Here is an 18,327-nt window from a genome sequence, read left to right as displayed (position 1 = left end):
TGCATCACCCAAAGAGCCAACGGTGACCCCTCACCGGAAGAGAAGGTCTATGGGGAGACTTTGACAATGCCAGGAGAATTTTTCCCTGCCAAAAACGACGACTTTGATGGCCCCCTGTCAAGACTCCAGAAATTCATCCCCTGCTTGGTGACCTTCTCTGACAAAAGGAAGCAGTTTCGACTGAGAGCTCTGGACTCCTGCGAATAAGTCTTCAAAAGGAACGACGCCACTCGCCTGCCCCTGACGAGACCCTACAGAGGACCGCATCGAGACGTACGCCGAGTGGAGAAGGCATTCCTTGTCTTGATCAATGGCCATAAGGACTGGGTCTCAATAGACTGGTTGAAGCCCACTTTCGATCCCGATGAAGACGTCCTCGCAAAAAGCTCTCGCAGGACCCCGCCTTGGAACAAAGCCCCGCCGGAGCCCGCCAGTGGCCCCAGACATCGCCAAGGTCGCCCAAGGATAGCAGTCGAACCCCCCCAGCCCACCACCAGGGGCAGCATCCTGCTGTCCGACTATCCAGAAGACGAGGAGCCCGAGGACATCTCCCACAAGATACCACTGATCATGCCATCGATTATTACCTAATCATTGTCTTGTGGGTGGGGAGGAGCATTTGTAAGGACGACAATTTAACCAAAGTGTCTGTCCTTCTTTTGTATATATCCTTTTATCATATATCAAAATTAAGAGTAATTCATAGCCTTTCCATCGATATATATATGACAAAAAAATGTATTCTCCATGCTCAGTTATATGTATATTTATAGGTGTGAGAAACCACAATCTCAGTAGGGGCTCCGTCCCTTTTGTATGTATGTGTGTGATGGACGTTACGTCTCTGTCCGCACAGCCTCCTTATATAGGTACAGCCATCTCTGTACAATAAATTACAGGCTGCTCGGTGAGCAAGAGCCCGTGAGACACAAGGTCAGCTTAATAAAAAACAACAACTACAATATAAAGTCAATAAGAGATTCTCCTTGTCTCAGTCCAGTCTTCACACAGGAAACTAAAGAGGAAACGATAGCCAACGCCCAACACACACAAGGGAAGGAGGGAGAGAACGAGTAAGGGAGGGAGCCGTTTCAATGAAGAATTACACCTGTCACCTAATACTACTAACTTAACCTAACACTAAATCAATGAGAGATGAAGACGACACCAAAGGAGGAGGCCTACTAATAATGTATAGAACCAAAGGAGAGATCCAGATAGAAAAAGAAAAGTCGGAACACAAAGACATTCTAATAGTAAAGGTTAATTATAGAACAACAATATTCAACATAATTCTGGTCTACATGTCAACTAGTGATAAAGAAAGAAATAAACGAATAATAAGCGCCTTACATGTAGCCATAGAAAAATCAACAGACCTGCCTATGATAGTCCTTGGGGATTTCAATGGGCATTTAGGTTTCATAGGGACACAAGAACTTGACCAAAATGGAAAATATGTTATGGACCTGATGGAAAAATATGATCTAACGCTATTAAATGGAGATCCCAGCTGCAAAGGAGAGATAACCTGGAGTAGAGGAGATCAGAACAGTGCCATAGACTTTGCCCTAGTCAACCAAAATATGTATAAAAAATATGAACGTATGGAGATAGACGAGGGAAAATATGAATATGATCTATCAGACCATCACCTCATAAAGGTCCAATTCAAAATGAACACTAAAGTAAGGAAAACATTCAGAAATGAAACAAAAGAAATCAAATATTTGAAAGTTACAGAAGAGTCTACCAGGAAATACCTTGAATATATAGAGTATAAAGTAAGCCAACAAGACAGAAAAGGAGATCTAACCCAGTTGGAAGAAACAATGAGTGAAGCAAAAACAAATAACTTAGAGAAGATAATCAAAAGAAGGTTAAAGACAGGAAAGCAAGAAGAAATAGAACCAGTATGGGTCACCAAAGAAATAAAGAAAGAAATAAGCCAAAGAAGGGTATATAACAAATTAAAAAGGAAAGCCACAAGTATAGAAGAAAAAGGATACTATGAAGAAGCATATCTTAAACAAAAACAAAAAGTACAGATAATAATAAAGAAAGCATATGAAGAATATGAAGAAAAGATTAGAAATGAGATAATGAATGATAAAAACAGACACAGGAAAATCTGGGAATATATAGACATGCTGAGAGGAAAGACCACATCAGAAAAAGAATGGATAAGAATATTCGATGAAAATAAGCAAGAGATGAAGGACGAAACCCTAGGGAAAGAGCTGGTAAAATTCTGGGAAACAATATACCAAAAAGAAGAAAACAAAATAGGAGAGATATGGAATGAAAGCAAGGAAGACAATATAAACATGACATGGAAGAAATAGTGAAAAGATTAGGACAGCAGATGAAATGCCATATATCTTTAAGAGAACATATGCATGGAGTGTATGACCCAACAGAGACAGAGATTAGACCCATGGAAGAAATCAACATAACAGAAGAAGATGTAAAAAATCAACTTGAGAAAATGAAGTCAAATAAAGCACCAGGGCCAGATAGAATGAAGCCAGTTCTGTTCAAACTACTCTTACAAAGTAACAACCTTCAAAAAGAATTGGCAGAATGTTTAAATAACATAATGAAGGGCAGGAAAACGCAGAAAAGCTGGTTTAAGTCAAAAACAACACTTACGCCCAAAAAACAAAACCCCACAGTCAAAGATCTAAGGCCAATAGCTCTAACAAATGCATCATATAAAATCTTCATGGGGATCCTGAGAACCAAAATAGAAAAACATATTAGAAATATAGGAAAAATTAATGAACTGCAATAAAGTAGCTATACAGAGCAATTTTGAAAGCGCCAAGTTACACAGCAAGTTGTGCGTTAAGATCTGCCAATCTAGAGATATGAAGAACAAACTTTTCTACCTGAAACATACACTGAAGAGTGGTGGAAATAGGCTCCTATATGAGATAACCATAGATCAGTATGAAAACAAAAAACAAAAACACCCTGGATAATGCAAGTAAAAGAGTATATGAAAGAACTAAACATAAACTTAAGTAAAATTGAAGCAGTTAAAGACAAACAGTAAAGAGAAATAATAAACAATTGGGACAGGAAAACATGGCAGAAAGAAATGAATGAAAAGTCAACGTTAAGAATCTACAGAAAATATAAAGAAAACATAAGAGAAGAAATCTGGTATGATAACACTGAAAAAACAATGCTGATCAGTAGGGCCAGACTAGGTATACTAGGATTAAATGACAGAAATAGGATAAAAGGAGAAGATACAAAATGTTTATACTGTGAGGAACAAAATGAAAATTTAGAACATTTCTTACTTTACTGTCCAGCATACAATGCAATTAGAAATAGATATAGCTTTATGCAGCAACCATATCAAGAAAATAAAGAGGAATTAGTAGTAAATATAATCTTATTGGTAGTTCTAATGAGGGAGGAAGTGGAGAATAGGAAAGATTTTATAAAAGGAATGTGGAATTTCAGAGAAGAAACTCAAACAAACACAAAGGAGGAATAAAAGAAGCAAGGGAGTCGTTTCAAAGATATATCCCACCCACTACTACTACTACTAACACGTACGGTAGAAAATTGTTAATTCTCCAGAAATGATTCATGGGTGAAATAACTAAGTTTATATATAGATAATATAATATAATTATATTTATTATATTTATATAAGTTTAAAATTTAAAAAAAAATTCATTATTAACCGAAGATACGGCTCAAACCAATGACCTAATCTCCTCCGGTGGAAAGTACCCGTGTAGACAAAGAGGTGTCTTTCTCGAGGAGGAATTGTGTCGGCAGTCACATAAATCAATCAATTTCAACCGGAAAATTTGAATTAGTGATCGAACTGAAGGTCAACCGAGGTAAATCAATGATTGAGGTTGAATTCTTGATTTAAAGATTTTGCTAGAATTGAGTTTTTGAATAAAATATGGCTGGATTAAGCGAGGCATCTTTTGTCTCTTGGAAGGTAGAGGTACGATGGTTAGGTAGTCCTGTTTGATTTTTATTTAATCGATTTAAACCAATGTTTCCGCTATTTAAATCATATTCAAATAACGACGAGGGTCTACCGAGGTCAGTCAGTGATTGAGTAAAGAAAACTGCGTTCGATTCGAGTACTGAGGAGGGTAAGTGACATAGGGTAAAGCCCCACTGTGCGGACACCTGTACCGTTCTTTGGTCACTTTCGCAAAAAATAACTTTAGCACTTCGAGTATCCTGAATTAGACATCAGTCGTAAAGTGACAGGTAGAGCTAAGTCCGTATACCGCGGCGAACTAGACGGTGGCAGTTGACGTTTTTCTTTATAGGGGAAACAACCGACTGGATTTGCTGATTCAGTTTTGACCGCGAGTCGATCCACCCTCCGAAGAAGTACTGTAACACGTCATGACACCAGAGATGGGCACCAGTCACGAGTCATCGGTGGTGAGAGCAACAGCTCGAGACCTTTACTCTCCTTTTGAAGTAGGGTAAACAACCACATGGCCTGGATCAACTCACCAACGATCACAGCATGCCACCCTCTGACAAAGTACTTATAACGTGTCCTGACACCGGAGATGGGCATCAGTTGCGACTTCTTGTTGGTGAGAGACAAAGCTAAAGACCTCTACTCTCCTTTCAAAGTACGTAAGTATTTTCTCCAAAGTTAGAAATTAAGGCCAAATTTAAAGCATTAAACAGAGGGTTGTGAAAAGGGTGTCCAACGCAGTGCAAATCTCACCAAAACACTTTCGAAAGTTTTACTTACGCTTAAATATCTTAGAAAATTGACGCCATCTAGATGTTTGTGGAGTCGCTTGTGTCAACAAACTTCCCATTTCCTGTGATAAATCCGCACACCGCTTGTACCCATAGATGCTGGGGCACTTTCATCACAACAATCAGAACATGGTCCCTAACCATGACGTTTTTAAGGAAAGTACTGTTTTGGTAGAAGAAGACGACGAAGCGTGCACTAGATAATTATTTAAATAAATAGTAAAACATCAATATTTCACATATTTATGATGATTAATTTGAAAATATTCGTTATTGAAAAAGTAACTCGATTCTGACTCAAATTTAAGTAATTATTTTTCAGAATTAGAATGTTCTTTTAAGTCCTGTATTATGATGTCACGACATCTTGACTTTCGCACCTATTGTAGATGAATTGCTATACTCAACTTTTTTGCAGAACAGTTTACCAGTTATTCATGCAGATTGTTGTCAGCTATTCATGTAATTGTTATATTGTTCCGACACGGGATACAAACCTTTCGGTCCTTTTACAATAGGAAGGTTACTAGCGGCAGCTGGATAGGTCGTAAGCTTTCGAACAAGGGGTTCGGTAGTTAACTGCTTGTCCGACAGTGCGTGCGCCGCGCGACTGGGAGGTGAAGAACCTCTTTTGCTTTCGGCCTGCTGGCGTGTGGACGTGTTTATCAACGCGCTCTGCCCGCTTCATCATCGTTTGTTCTTTCGTATGGTTGTGATTTCTCTTTCTGTTTGCATTGTGAAACTGAAATTGTAAGTACAATTATTCTTGTTTTCATTATTATTGAAGTGAATTACGGATCATGGATTCTCCGCACCCTCCTATTATCCGGCGACTGTGCCCCGGGACTGAAGGGCGTAAATGCGGGAAATTCTGCAGTTTCCCTGAAATTGATCCGCATGCATTATGTGCTCGGTGCCGAGGGCGGGAGTGCTCTCGCGCCGAGCCCTATGTAATTTGTGAGAATTGGTCGGAGGTGTAGTGGGGCTTGTATGAGGGTAGGAAGAAGCGAAGGCCTGCCAAGGAGTCGTCAGAAAGCTCTCCCGCGACTCCTTTGGTGACGGATACTTCGTCTTCTTTCCTGCCCCCTGCTCAGCTCCCGCGAATGGCACCTTCCCCTTCGGGGGGGAGGGGTATCCAGGTCCTTCTCCTCACCCGATCTGTCAAGTGTGGAGGAGGGCGCTCGGTACCCCGACCTTCAATTGTATTTGGGGTCTTCTGTTCGTTCGGGGTGGGGCCCCTCCCCCCCGTGCGAGGAGAAACCCCCCCTAATCACCCGACTGTTGCTTCCGCAGGTGCTTCTGCCACGAGGGATGACCTTGGTCAGGTGTGGGCGTCTTTGGGCTTGCAGGGCGTGCCTAGTGTCCATGGGGGCCTTTACTTTTATCATTTGGCTGGGTCTGGCTGCGGTCACCCATGCGACGGTGACCACTACGACGACCACCTTGTCGACTCCAGGGTACGCCGCCCCCCCTCACCTGGTGTATTCTCCTCATGTGGTGTCAGTGTCGCCTACAGCCGCTGTGCAGGGTCCGATCGCTGTACCGAGGGGGGACGTGCCGCCGCTGCCCGGGTTTGCCGTGCTGCCGCGACCAGACTTTCGCAGCCCTAAGAGCTCACCCCGGGAGCTGCCGCCGGTACTCAGGATGTCGCTGGCTGTTGCTCCGCCTCCTGTGATGCCTGTGCCGCCTGCCGTACCTGCCAAGACTGTGCTGACCGTTCCTGTCGTTCCTGCTGTTCCTGAGAGGTACACACCTGCTGACGTCGTTCCTGTTCGTGGTGTTGCTGCCCCAGACGTTGGTCTTTCCAGACAGGTGCGTCCGAGCCCTGTTGCTTCAGCAACAGCAGCCCTGGATGGCAGACTTAACGTCCGTCCTGAGGAAGCTGACGAAGAGGAAGAGGAGGAAGGTGTCGTCATCGTCTTCATCGCCTTCTTCGTCGTCGTCGTCTGGCACCTCTCCCCCTTCGACTTCCAAGGCTTCACAGCCGAGGAAGAAGAAGGCTGCCTCCTCCCTTCCTAAGAAGTCTCCCTCGGGAGCTTCTCAGGGACCGTCCCACTCCGGTGGGACGGGGGTTCTTCCGCTGGTCCTCCTGCTCCCTCAGGAGCGGGGCCCGTCTCTTCTTCCGCAAGGAAGAAGACTATGGGGACCAGAGGGGTACCGGCTAACACCCGTACTTCCTTGCTTGGTGTTAGGAGCTCTGCCGCTACACCAGCTTCCGTCTCGGCCTCTCGTTCGCGAGAGGTACCGAGTGTACGATCCCCTACCGGTGACCGTGCAGCCAAGAACCAGACGCCAGAGCTCACTCGGCGCCAGGTTCACGGGCTGGTGAGAGCCGCTCAGGCGACTCTCACCAGGCCAGTTCTCGCTCTCGTAGCGACCAGCTGGCTACCCGGGTTGACGTGACAGTCTCTGACCGGCCACGGGCTGAGGCTAGGAAGAGGTCCCCCCGATCGCCGGCGCCAGCGGTTCGACACACCGTGAGGACAAGCACCGGTCTCACCGTGACAGTGGTCTCTGCAGGTCGCCTGACCGCCGCTTCCACAGGGAACGGACGGGTACAGCAACCAGCAGTAGCTCCTCTGACACACGAGATCGGGGCCGCTGTTCTCAGTCCAGCCGTTCTCCCCAGGGAGACGGCTCGACTAGGCCTGCAGCTCGATCACCACCGCGGGTTGGTGATCGCCTGTAGCCCTCCAAGCCCGCTGGTTCTGCCAGTGAGCGAGGGGGGAGCGTCAGGTCTGCCTCTCCCGTGCCTTCAACTTCCTCGGGTTACACCGGGAAGAGCGAGGGACTGAGGAGTGATCGTGAAGGGCGCGCCCCGCACGATCCCGTCAAACGCCGTACGTGCCAGGCACGGTCCTTGGATTGACCAGGTCGTACGCGCAAGTGACAGGAGGAGACCGAGAGGGGTCTGTCGCCGTTCCCCCTCCTGAAGGGGGAGGATCTCGGGATATGCTCTTGTTCGAGGGACTTGACGGTCCTACTCCACAAGATGCAGTGACTCCCGAGATCCAGAGGAACTTTGCCGAGGTTATTGCGCTGATTCGTCAGCCTCACCTGGGCGCATCGAGAGGATGGTGCTCGCTCTCACCGCGTTAGTGGACACTACCAGTCACCCGACCGTCGCTCCCACTGGGACCGGACGGCTCGCACGACTGGTAGCAGCTCCCCTGACACACAAGACTGACGCTACCGTCCTCTGTCCAGCGCTTCTCCGAAAGGAGACCGCTGGTCCAGACCTGCAGCTCGACCGCCACTGTGGTTGGTGATTGCCTTCAGTTCTCCCAGCCTACCGGTTCTGCTGGTAGGCAGGGGAGGAGCTCTTGTAGCAGCTCCCCTGACATAAGAGACTGACGCTCCGTTCCTTGGTCCAGCATTTCTCCGCAATAAGACCGCTGGTCCAGACCTGCAGCTCGATCACCACCGTGGGTTGGTGATCGCCTGCAGTCCTCCCAGCCTACTGGTTCTGCTAGAAGGCAGGTTAGGAGCATCAGGTCTCCCTCACCTGTCCCTTCAACCTCCTCAGGCTACACCGGGAGGAACGAGGCGAACAGGAGTGACCGTGTGAAATGCACTTCTTATGGTCCGGCCACGGGCCTGGTTCAGTCTTGGGACCAACAGATCCTCGCTCAAGTGGTTGGAGGAGATCGTGGGGGACTGACAAGGACGAATGACGCTTTCCAGACCCTTGGAGTGATCATCACCGCCGTTCACGTGATGTCTGTAGCCTAGTCTCCTGCTGCATCGCACCTGCCGCTGCGATGACGCGGAATGATTTCTTCAGACATCTGAGTTTGTCTTCTAAATATATCTTGTATTCGTAGGTGTGCAATTGTTCATTGTCCAGGCAGCACAATCCCTGTGTTTTCATTACTGAAAAGCGCTCCGCTTTCATTGCAACTCCGACTTCTCACTTAACAGCAATGAAGTAGCGGTTTAGCGTTTTCAGTCCTCTGTAAATAACAGAGATTAAGCCGTCTTCGCGGGTTGGTGTCATCGGCGGAACTTTTCTATGTTCAGAATCTTGAGAGTTAACTTCTCTCGATTCAGCTGTGAAGACATAGGTCTGCATTCACCAATTCACCTTCATCTTCAACGGCACATTGTATCGTTTCTGCTTAGTTGAGATTCAACTACTATGAGAACTTCTGTCTTGCCATCAGAGACCTCGGTCTCTAGAAGGCAATTAACTTTTGTCTGTTGGGCACATGCCTTGAGAGAATCATCATCTGGACATCACTCCGAAAAATATGTCAGACAGGAAGATGGATAGGTCATTGCGACCATATATTTCTTTCCCTTCGGGACTGCCCACAGGTCCTTGGAACCTTTTTTCCTTGGATCAGTGGTAGATGCTTGCAAGATGTGTTTGCTTACCCAGCTCCTTCAAGAGGACAAGTTGCATCTCGCCTAAGGTGTGCAGTTCTAGAGGTAAGAAGGATGGGAGAGTGACCGGCCTCTCCACCTTCCACTTCTCGTCCTTCTACTCCTCTTCCTTCAGGTTGAGGATAGGACTCCAACTTACGCTGGCTGGTCGGACCATTGATGCGGTAAGCTTACACATCGAGCTTCCTTTCTATTTTTCTTATCAGAATCATAAAAGCAATCCCGCTCCTTCCTCTAGCAAGGGGAGGATGGAGACTGGCAATAATGCAAACCCTTCCCAGAACTTTGCATTATAATGTCTCCAACTCTTAAATACTCTTCCCAACCCATTTTCGGATGAGTTACAATCCCTCACTCATTTCAAAAAGGCCAAGAAGTCTGACTCTTGATCATGCAACTCCTATACTCTAATCAAGTTGTCAGAGGCAGAGCTCTCCTCCTTGCTCTTACGACCAGGAGGAATAGCCCAGGTGTGTAGAACTCCAGTCAGTTCTAGAGGCTCACTCATATTCCTCCCACCAATCAGTGAGTCTTCCTTATGTAAAGGACTGAGGGTTTGTATATTGTGTAGGAAGAAATCACGGTTTTTGGAAGTAAATTGTAGTTTTCCTAACTATACAAACCTGAGGTCCTTTACATTTATGCCCACCTCATACCACCCCTCAATCTGAAACCTGGGCCGAAAGGCAAAGTGGAGTGTTTACATCATGGCAGGCTGGCCTACCTGCCTGCCACACGGTAGTTACTGCTTAACCACCTTGTTCAAGAATTTAATGGCCGTAATTCCAGCTATGCTGAAAGAAATTCTTTATGTAAAGGACCTCAGGTTTGTATAGTTAGGAAAAATACATTGTTCCGATACGTAATACAAACCCTCGGTCCTTTAACAATAGGAAGGTAACTAGCGGCAGCTGGGACGGTCGTAAGCTTCGAACAAGGGGAGAACGGTAGTTAACTGCTTGTCCGATCGTGCGCGCGCCCGCGCGCCCGAGAGGTGAAGAATCACTTTTGCTTTCGGCCGCGGGTGTGAAGGACGTGTTCGTCATCGCTCTCTGCCCGCTTCATCGTCGTATGCTTTGTTTATATTGTGTTTTCTACTAATGGTTTGGTTTGACTTGAAAATGAAACTGTAAGTACACTGTTTCATTTTCATTACTTAATTATGAATCAACATGGAGCTATCGCCGTAGAGACGGCGATTTCCGCTCTTTTCATGTATGAACCCGTTGAATTATGTCTCGGTGCCGAGGGCGGGCGCACTCGCGCCGAGTCATGTATTTTGGGGCGAAAGTGTGTAATTGAAAGATGTAAGTACTCTTTTTCATTATATTTTTGCCCTGTGCATTCGTTGCCGAGAGCTTGATGCGCTCGGCAAGAGCCTCTTATTTTGTATGAATAGAATGCAATGAAAGTGGATTCGCAATGCAGTTTCTTTTCATTTTCATTTATTTAATTACATCAAATTTAATTTTGGATCAATTTCCGCTCTTACCCGGGTGGGAATTAATCCTTACGATTTATTGCTGTGAAAGTGAAAATAGCAAGTGCAGTTATTGTTCATTTTCATATATATTTATGATAGCATCATATTATTATGGATCAAGTTTCCGCTCTTACCGGGAATTGATTTTTCCCTCTTTAAGTTCTATGAAGTGAATCGCAAGTGCAGTATTCTGTTTCATTTTCATATTACTTTTCACTGCTGTGGGGGGGTAGGGGGAAGCGAAAGGTCTGCCAGGAAGTCGTCGGAAAGCTCTCCCCGCGACTCCTTGGTATCCGATTCTTCGTCTCTTTCCTGCCCCCCCGCTCAGCTTCCTCTCGGTTTTTGTTTTTGGGTCTTCCTTCCGTTCGTGGTGGGGCATGTCTCCCCCCCGTGCGTGAGGGAACCCTCTTACTAATCTGTCTGTGCTACCGCAGGTGCTACAGCCGTGGGAGACGACCTTGGACAGGTATGGACCACTGCGGCTGCAGGGCGTGCCTAGCATCCACGCTGGCTGCCGATGATTCTACGAGGCGATGGCTGGGCCTGCCGTACCTGTCGCTGATGTGGTTCCCGCTACTGGCTTGGCTGTCCCTTCTGTGTTTACCGCTGCCGCTGTTCCTGCCGCTCCTGAGCTGGTTGCTGTTCCTGTCGCTCCTGGTTCCTGCGCCTGTCCATGCTGGTCCTGCCCATGGTTGTCTTCCCCAGTCCCAGGTCCTTCCGGGACAGGTGCAATCGGGCCTGGTTGCTTCTGGCAATAGGCCCGACTCCGGCCTGGATGGAGGAGGGCCACTGACGACTGTCCTGCGTGAGCTGACGAAGAAGAGGAAGGTGTCATCTTCGTCTTCGTCTGTTGCTGCCTCTTCCCCTTCGACTTCTAAGGCCCATAAGCCGAAGAAGAAGAAGGCTGCCTCCCCCCCTAAGAAGTCTCCTTCGGGAACTTCTAAGGGCCCGTCCCACCTCGGTGGGACGGGGGGTCCTTCTGCTGGTCCTCCTGCTCCTTCGGGAGCGGGGCCCGTCTCCCCTTCCGTAAGGAAGAGATAGACGGGGACCAGAGGAGTATCGGTTAGCTCTGGTGCTAGCGGCGATGCCGCTACGCCAGGTTCCGGCTCGGTCTCTCGTTCGCGGGAGATCCTGAGTGTACGCTCTCCCTGCTGGGAGACCGTTGCAGCCAAAGTTTCGGCGCCAGAGTTCGCTCGGCGCCAAGACCACGGCACGGAGCAGAAGGCTGGCGAGAAACCGCTCAGGTGACTCTCGCCAGGCCAGCGGCCGCTTTCGCAGCGACCAGCTGGTAACCGGGTTTTGTTATTCCCCCTAAGAAGACTCCTTCGGGAACTTCGAAGGGCTCGTCACATTCCGGTGTGACGGGGGGGTTCTGCTGGTCCTCCTGTTCCTTCGGGAACGGGGCCCGTCTCCCCTTCTGAGAAGAAGAAGAAGACGGGGACCAAGGGTGTGCTGGCTACCGCTGGTACACCCTCGCCTGGTCTTGGCAGCTCTGCTGCTAAGCCAGGTACCGGCTCGGTTTCTCGTCCGCGAGAAGTTCCGAGTGTACGATCTCCTTCGGGTGACCGTGCAGCCAAAGTTAAGACGCCTGAGTTCGCTCAGCGTCATGACCGAGGCACGGAGCAGAAGACTGTCGAGAGCCGCTCAGGTGACTCTCGCCAGGCCACGCGGCCGCTCTCGCAGCGACCAGCCGGTACCTCGGATGGACGTGACGGTCTCTGACCGGCCACGGGTGAGGCTGGGAAGAGGTCCCCCAGTCCCCTCGACCGACGGTACCAGCCTCGGCTGGTACCAGCGGTTTTGACGTGACCGCGAGGACGCTCACCGGTCTCACGGCGAAAGCGAGCTCTGCAGGTCACCTGACCGCCGCCCCTCCCACAGGGACCCGGGCGGAATACGGTGACCAGCAGCAGCTCGTCTGACGCACGGGACCGGGTCGACGTGCTCAGTCGAGCCGCTCGCCACAGGTGAGCGGCACGGCCAGGCCTGCAGATCGATCCCCACCGCGGGTTGGTGATCGGCTGCAGCCCCCACGTACGCTGGTCCTGCCAGCGAGCGGGGGGGGAGCGTCAGGTCTGTCTCTCCACTACCTTCAACTTCCTCGGGCTACACCGGGAAGAGCGAGGTAGCTAGGAGTGATCGTGAGAGGTGCGCCGCTCACGATCCCGTCACGACGCCGCACGTGCCACGTATGGCCTTAGGACCAACCAGGACGTACGCGCAAGTGATTGGAGGCGACCGTCAGGGGGAGAGGGGGTAGCGTCAGTTCTGTCTCTCCGATACCTTCAACTTCCTCGGCATACGCCAGGAAGAGCGAGGTATATAGGAGTGATCGTGAGAGATGCGCCGCTCACGATCCCGTCACGACGCCGCACGTGCCAGGTTGGTCTTAGGACCAACCCAGGACGGTACGCGCAAGTGATTGGAGGCAACCGTCAGGGATCTGTTGCTGGTCTTCTTCTGAAGGAGGAGGGTCCTGGGAGCTGCTCTTGTTGGAGGGACTGGACGGTCCTACTCTCAAGACGCTGTAACTTCGAGATTCAGAGTAACTTTACCCAGGTTATGCAACTGATTCGTCAGCACAACGACCGGGGGGAAGGATCGCCGCTCCCACCAGCAGAGCCCATGTCTCTGCTCGAGTCGTTTTGGGGCCCGAGAGGGAACCCAAACCGACGGTGGGTATGCCGCGATCGGAGCTTGCCGATTCTGTCTTGAACCAGAGTCTCTCGTCTCCGGACAAGAAGGCTCTCTCAGTTCTGGCCGGTCGATCAAGCTACTTCCACCTCCTCTACGCGACAGCGGCGTTTCTACGTGTCTTCGGACACCGTATTTAAATACTCCTTCGGTCCTCCTGAGAGGTTTCGACCTCGACGAGGACTGGAATGAGTCGGAGGACGGTATCGGCTCTCTCCTGTCAGGTGTCGATCAGCCCCACCCAGACGACGTTCACAGTGGCGGCAGACCCTTACCTACAGTGAGAGTTCGTAACCCTCCTCGGGGAAAACGTTTTCTCCTGACGATACGTTTTCCCAGACTCTGAGAGCTGCTCCTACTCTTCTCCAACTGCTAGTTCCACTGGGAAGGCGAGCGAGTATCCAATTCCTCCCCCATTCCCTCTCTCCTTACGGCTACGAGGGAAAGGGGAAGGATCCTACAGAGATTTCTCTGTAGGATCCCACGTTGGGGACTGCGCTACCAGGGGGGACCTTCGGGTCCTACCTGACGTAAGCCCCGTTCGTTGAGGAGGGATCCTGCCCCATTCTCGATTTCTACGGGAATCGAGAGGACCCACCAGCCGATATCGTTTGACGAATTCGGTGGGGGTTTCGCAGACTGCTTAGAATTCTACGAATTTCTAGCGTATTCAGAGTGTTAGAGTTTCTTACGATCTCCAAACTCTTAGGCAAGACCACGTCCAAAGTGAGCGAGACGAGAATCCCCGATATGTTACACGATAATCGGGAACCTCGCCTATGCTCGAATTCCTGGAATTTCTAGCATTAGGAAGAAGACTGCTGCTGAAAAAAAGACTATCTCACAGTAGGCGACCAACCTGGAATAGAGAAGAACGGACGGGAATATCCAGTTTGGCTGGAACTATCGTCTTAGTATTCTGTTCACCATTGAAGCTTTCCTTCGAGGAAGACTTCCCTCTTCACTCTCTTTAATAAGAGAACGAAGGTGGTCGATCTCCAAATCCTTATTTTGTTTTCTTGAAGGAAAGAATTTGAGGATGGGAGATCGATTGTCAGAAATCCTACAAATATACTACGTATATTAACCTCGCGACATGATTCTGCTAAGCAGTTGAATGGTCTGCCGAGGGGTAGGCGCATATCCTGGTTATTTCTACGGATTGCGACTTAGACGAAAAGTATTCTAATTGAACTGCAAACCCGGGTTGCCTGCAACAACTCCAGGAGTTTCCAGTTTCAATTTTATATACTTATGGTGTTGTCACAACAACACCATTTAAGCTTTTATATTTACCGAAATTCGTTTCGCTTAAATATAATTGCTCTGAGCATATCTTTTTATGCTCGGTGGTTCTAGCCGAACGCATTCCTTCGTGGAAAGGATTACTTGGCAAACTCAGGATGACGAGTCAGCGACAGCTACTGCGTATTGAATTGCCCGAGGCATTCAGTATCACTGCCCGCGTTTTGAGATAGACGGTTGTTTATGTCTTTCTCACCTGCTTTGATTGAATAACAACCGTATCTCTGCCCAACAATCACGGACTTAAGTCTCTGATTAACGGGGATTCTCGCATACATGAATGACCATCTACTGCTGAGAAACGCTAGTATTCATCGTCTTCGGTATTGCGAGAATTTTAAACAGAGATATCTATTCGCTCTCATCTTTCTGTTTACCGCACGTACAGAATTCTGTAATAGTCTCTTGCTGCATCGTATCCCGATAATGCGAATGATTTTGCGGAATCTGAGTTTGTCCTCAAAATATCTTGTATTCGGAGGTGTACAATTGTTCATTGTTCACCCCGGATTAGCAGATGTATTGAAAGACATCGCCTACTCCCACACCTGCCAGCTCTACTTCCAACGTTCAGCCCATGAGAAGCAGTTCTTCAAGCGGCTCTCCCCCGTGTTTCATTACTGAAGAACGCCCCCGCTTTCATTGCACAACGGACAGCAATGAAATGGCGGTTAGCGTTTTCAGTCATTTGTAACGCACGGTTTAGAATCTTGAGATTCCTTCTCTCGATCAGCTGGAAGACGTAGGTTGCATTCATTGCCTACCTTCGTCTTCAACGTCACATAGTGTTGTTTCTCCTTAAGCTGAGATTCAACGTCTATGAGATTTTCTTGCCATCAGGGACCTCGGTCTTTTGAAGGCAATTGACTTTCGCCTTTTGAGCTTATGCATTAAGAGAATCATCGCCGCGCCGTCCGGCATCGGTGACTAACAAATATTTTATTTGTTTTGGTCTCTCAGCATAAACTCTTTAAAGGGCGAAGGTCACGTGACTTACCCGGATGCTTGGACAACTTGCCTCTACTGATTCCGAACCAGTCAGTCGGCAAGCTGTCAGAGCGCACGAGTCAGTTTACGAACTATGCTGTGGACTTAGTTCGGTTGTTCCAGAGCAATCATTACTTCGTCTTAATAGCTTGTCAGTATGAGTACTGTACATAACCAAAGTCGAGAAGAGGGATAGGTCATACGACTATTCCCTTCTTTTCGTCTTAGGTAACTGCATGACTTCTCTTGAGAAGTCAAGCACAAAGGGATGGGGATTTGTGACGCTCGATTTCGTACCGATCTTCGTAGCGAAGACTCAGAACCTTCGGTAACTGACGATTGGTTCGAGTCCTTCACAATACCCTCCCTAAATGGACGTCACCGCCTCCGATACGAAGGCTATGCTGCTTTGTCCTGTGAAGGTGCGACGGAGCTGTCTGAAGAAACTCGACACCCAGGATGAGTGTGGACGCCTCTTCATCATTCTCTCGCGTTCCGCAAGAACTTCTCCGTGGCGCAGGTAATGAAGGCAGGCGCCTGGTCCAACCGGACCGCATGCACCTCCTTCTACCTTCAGGATATTGCCCACAGTTCCTTGGATCTTTTTCCTTGGGACCGTGGTGGTTGCTCAACACGTTGTGTAGTTAACCCAGGACCCCTCGCAGGCTGAACAGCATCGAGTCCTGGTGTGACCGTAAGAATGGATGAGGAATGAGAGTGTGACTGGCTCCTCTCCCATCTTTTTCTTCCCTCTACCTTTGGGTAGAGGGACACGGTCGTCACCCTGCTGGGTAAGGACGAGATGCAGGTGAGCTACTCAATAGAGCACCATCCTATCCCTTTCAGTAGGGTGGGATAGGAGTAAATCATCCACTTCCTCCAACAAGGGGGGAGGAAGTGGATGCCAAATTGAGACAAACCCATCATTTTATGATTGTCTCTTGCAAAACAGGAACAGTTCTTGCTTGCTGGTACGAAGAGATAGCTTGCCTCTCTCTTAGTACTTGGCCCAGAGGTCTGACCATTGATCCTGCGGTGCACACCCCGATCAATCGGACAGAGGTTTGGATCCCTCCCTTGCTCTTACGACCAGGGAGGCACTCCAGGGTTGGACGAACACCAGTTTGTTCACCAAAAAGACTCAGATTCCTCCCACCAAGAAGTGAGTCTTCCTATTGTTAAAGGACCGAGGGTTTGTATTACGTATCGGAACAAATGACAATTTGTCGAAAATTGCATTTTTCCTAACTATACAAACCTGAGGTCCTTTACATATAGTCCCACCTCATGCCACCCCTCACTCTGCAACTTTTTGCATGGGCCTAAAGCAAAAGTGATTCTTCACCTCTCGGGCGCGCGGGCGCGCGCACGATCGGACAAGCAGTTAACTACCGTTCTCCCCTTGTTCGAAGCTTACGACCGTCCCAGCTGCCGCTAGTTACCTTCCTATTGTTAAAGGACCTCAGGTTTGTATAGTTAGGAAAAATGCAATTTTCGACAAATTGTCATATTTACTTCAGAAATTGTGATTTGTTCCGACACGGCATACAAACCTTTGGTCCTTTTACAATAGGAAGGTACTAGCGGCAGCTGGATAGGTCGTAAGCTTTCGAACAAGGGGTTCGGTAGTTAACTGCTTGTCCGACAGGCGCGCGCGCGCGCGACTGGGAGGTAAACAAATCACTTTTGCTTTCGCCGGGCCTGCTGGCGTGTAGACGTGTATCATCGCTCTCTGCCCGCTTCATCGTCGTTGCTTTCGCATGGTTGTGTTTTTCTTTTTCTATTTATCTAGTGAAACTGAATTGTAAGTACAATCATTTCATATTTATTTCCATTGAATTCAATTGTGAATTAAAGGATCTTGGTTTTCTCCACGCCCTCGATTACCCGAGTGCCGGGACTGAAGGGCGTAAAGTGCGGGAATTCATTTTTCCCAGAAATGATCCTCGTATTGTGTATGCTCGGTGCCGAGGGCGGGAGAGCGCTCGCTCCGAGCTTATATTTTGGTTGGAAATGTGTAGATGAAAATCGTAAGTAAGTGCCCTTTTCATTTATTTTTTTTTGACCTGTATGCTCGTTGCCGAGCGAATGCGCTCGGCACGAAAACTTATTCTGTATGGAAGTGGAATCGCAAGTACAGTATTCTTTTTCATTTTCATATATTTATTTTGATTGTAGCAATACTCATTTTGGATCAGTTTCCGCTCTTACCCGGAATTGATCCTTTCTCTTTTATTTGAATGAAGTGAAATCGCAAGTGCAGTTCTTTTTCATTTTCATATTTTATTGAGATTGCATTATTTACTTGGATCAATGTTTCCGCTATTTCCCGGGAATTGATCCTTCCCCTTTTTATTTTGTATGAAGTGAAATCAAGCAAGCGCAGTATTCTTTTTCATTTTCATATATATTTTGATTGCATCAATTCATTATGGATCAAGGTTTCCTTTGTTCATAATCGGGAACGGATCCTTTTACCCTTGCGCTCGGTACCGAGGGCGCAAATGCGCTCGCTCCGAGCCCTTATTCATTGTGAAGTGAATCGTAATGCAAGATTCTTTTTCATTTTATTCGTTTTATTATTGATTGCATCAATATTTATTTGGTTCAAGTTCCGCTCAGTCAGGGAATTGATCCTTATGCCCTTGCATTCGGTTGCGAGGGCACGATTGCTCTCGGGGCTCTTATTATTATTGTTGGGG

The 18,327-nt window shown here is 48.1% G+C and overlaps 1 protein-coding gene across 2 annotated transcripts in view; it reads left to right on the top strand.

Annotated features, from left to right (window-relative positions):
• The first annotated feature begins 3,710 nt into the window (after nt 1-3,710).
• Nucleotides 3,711-18,327, top strand: part of LOC135222764 (gastrula zinc finger protein XlCGF57.1-like) — a 147,613-nt gene continuing 132,996 nt past the window's right edge. For both annotated transcript variants that reach the window (XR_010316329.1, XM_064261016.1), the window contains exon 1: nt 3,711-3,866. The gene's annotated coding sequence lies outside the window, so the exon portion shown is untranslated. The remainder of the gene's footprint in view (nt 3,867-18,327) is intronic.

The sequence above is a fragment of the Macrobrachium nipponense genome, chromosome 8 (genome assembly GCF_015104395.2).
Source record: "Macrobrachium nipponense isolate FS-2020 chromosome 8, ASM1510439v2, whole genome shotgun sequence".
Classification (NCBI taxonomy): domain Eukaryota; kingdom Metazoa; phylum Arthropoda; class Malacostraca; order Decapoda; family Palaemonidae; genus Macrobrachium; species Macrobrachium nipponense.
This window is presented reverse-complemented; position numbering and strand designations above follow the sequence as displayed.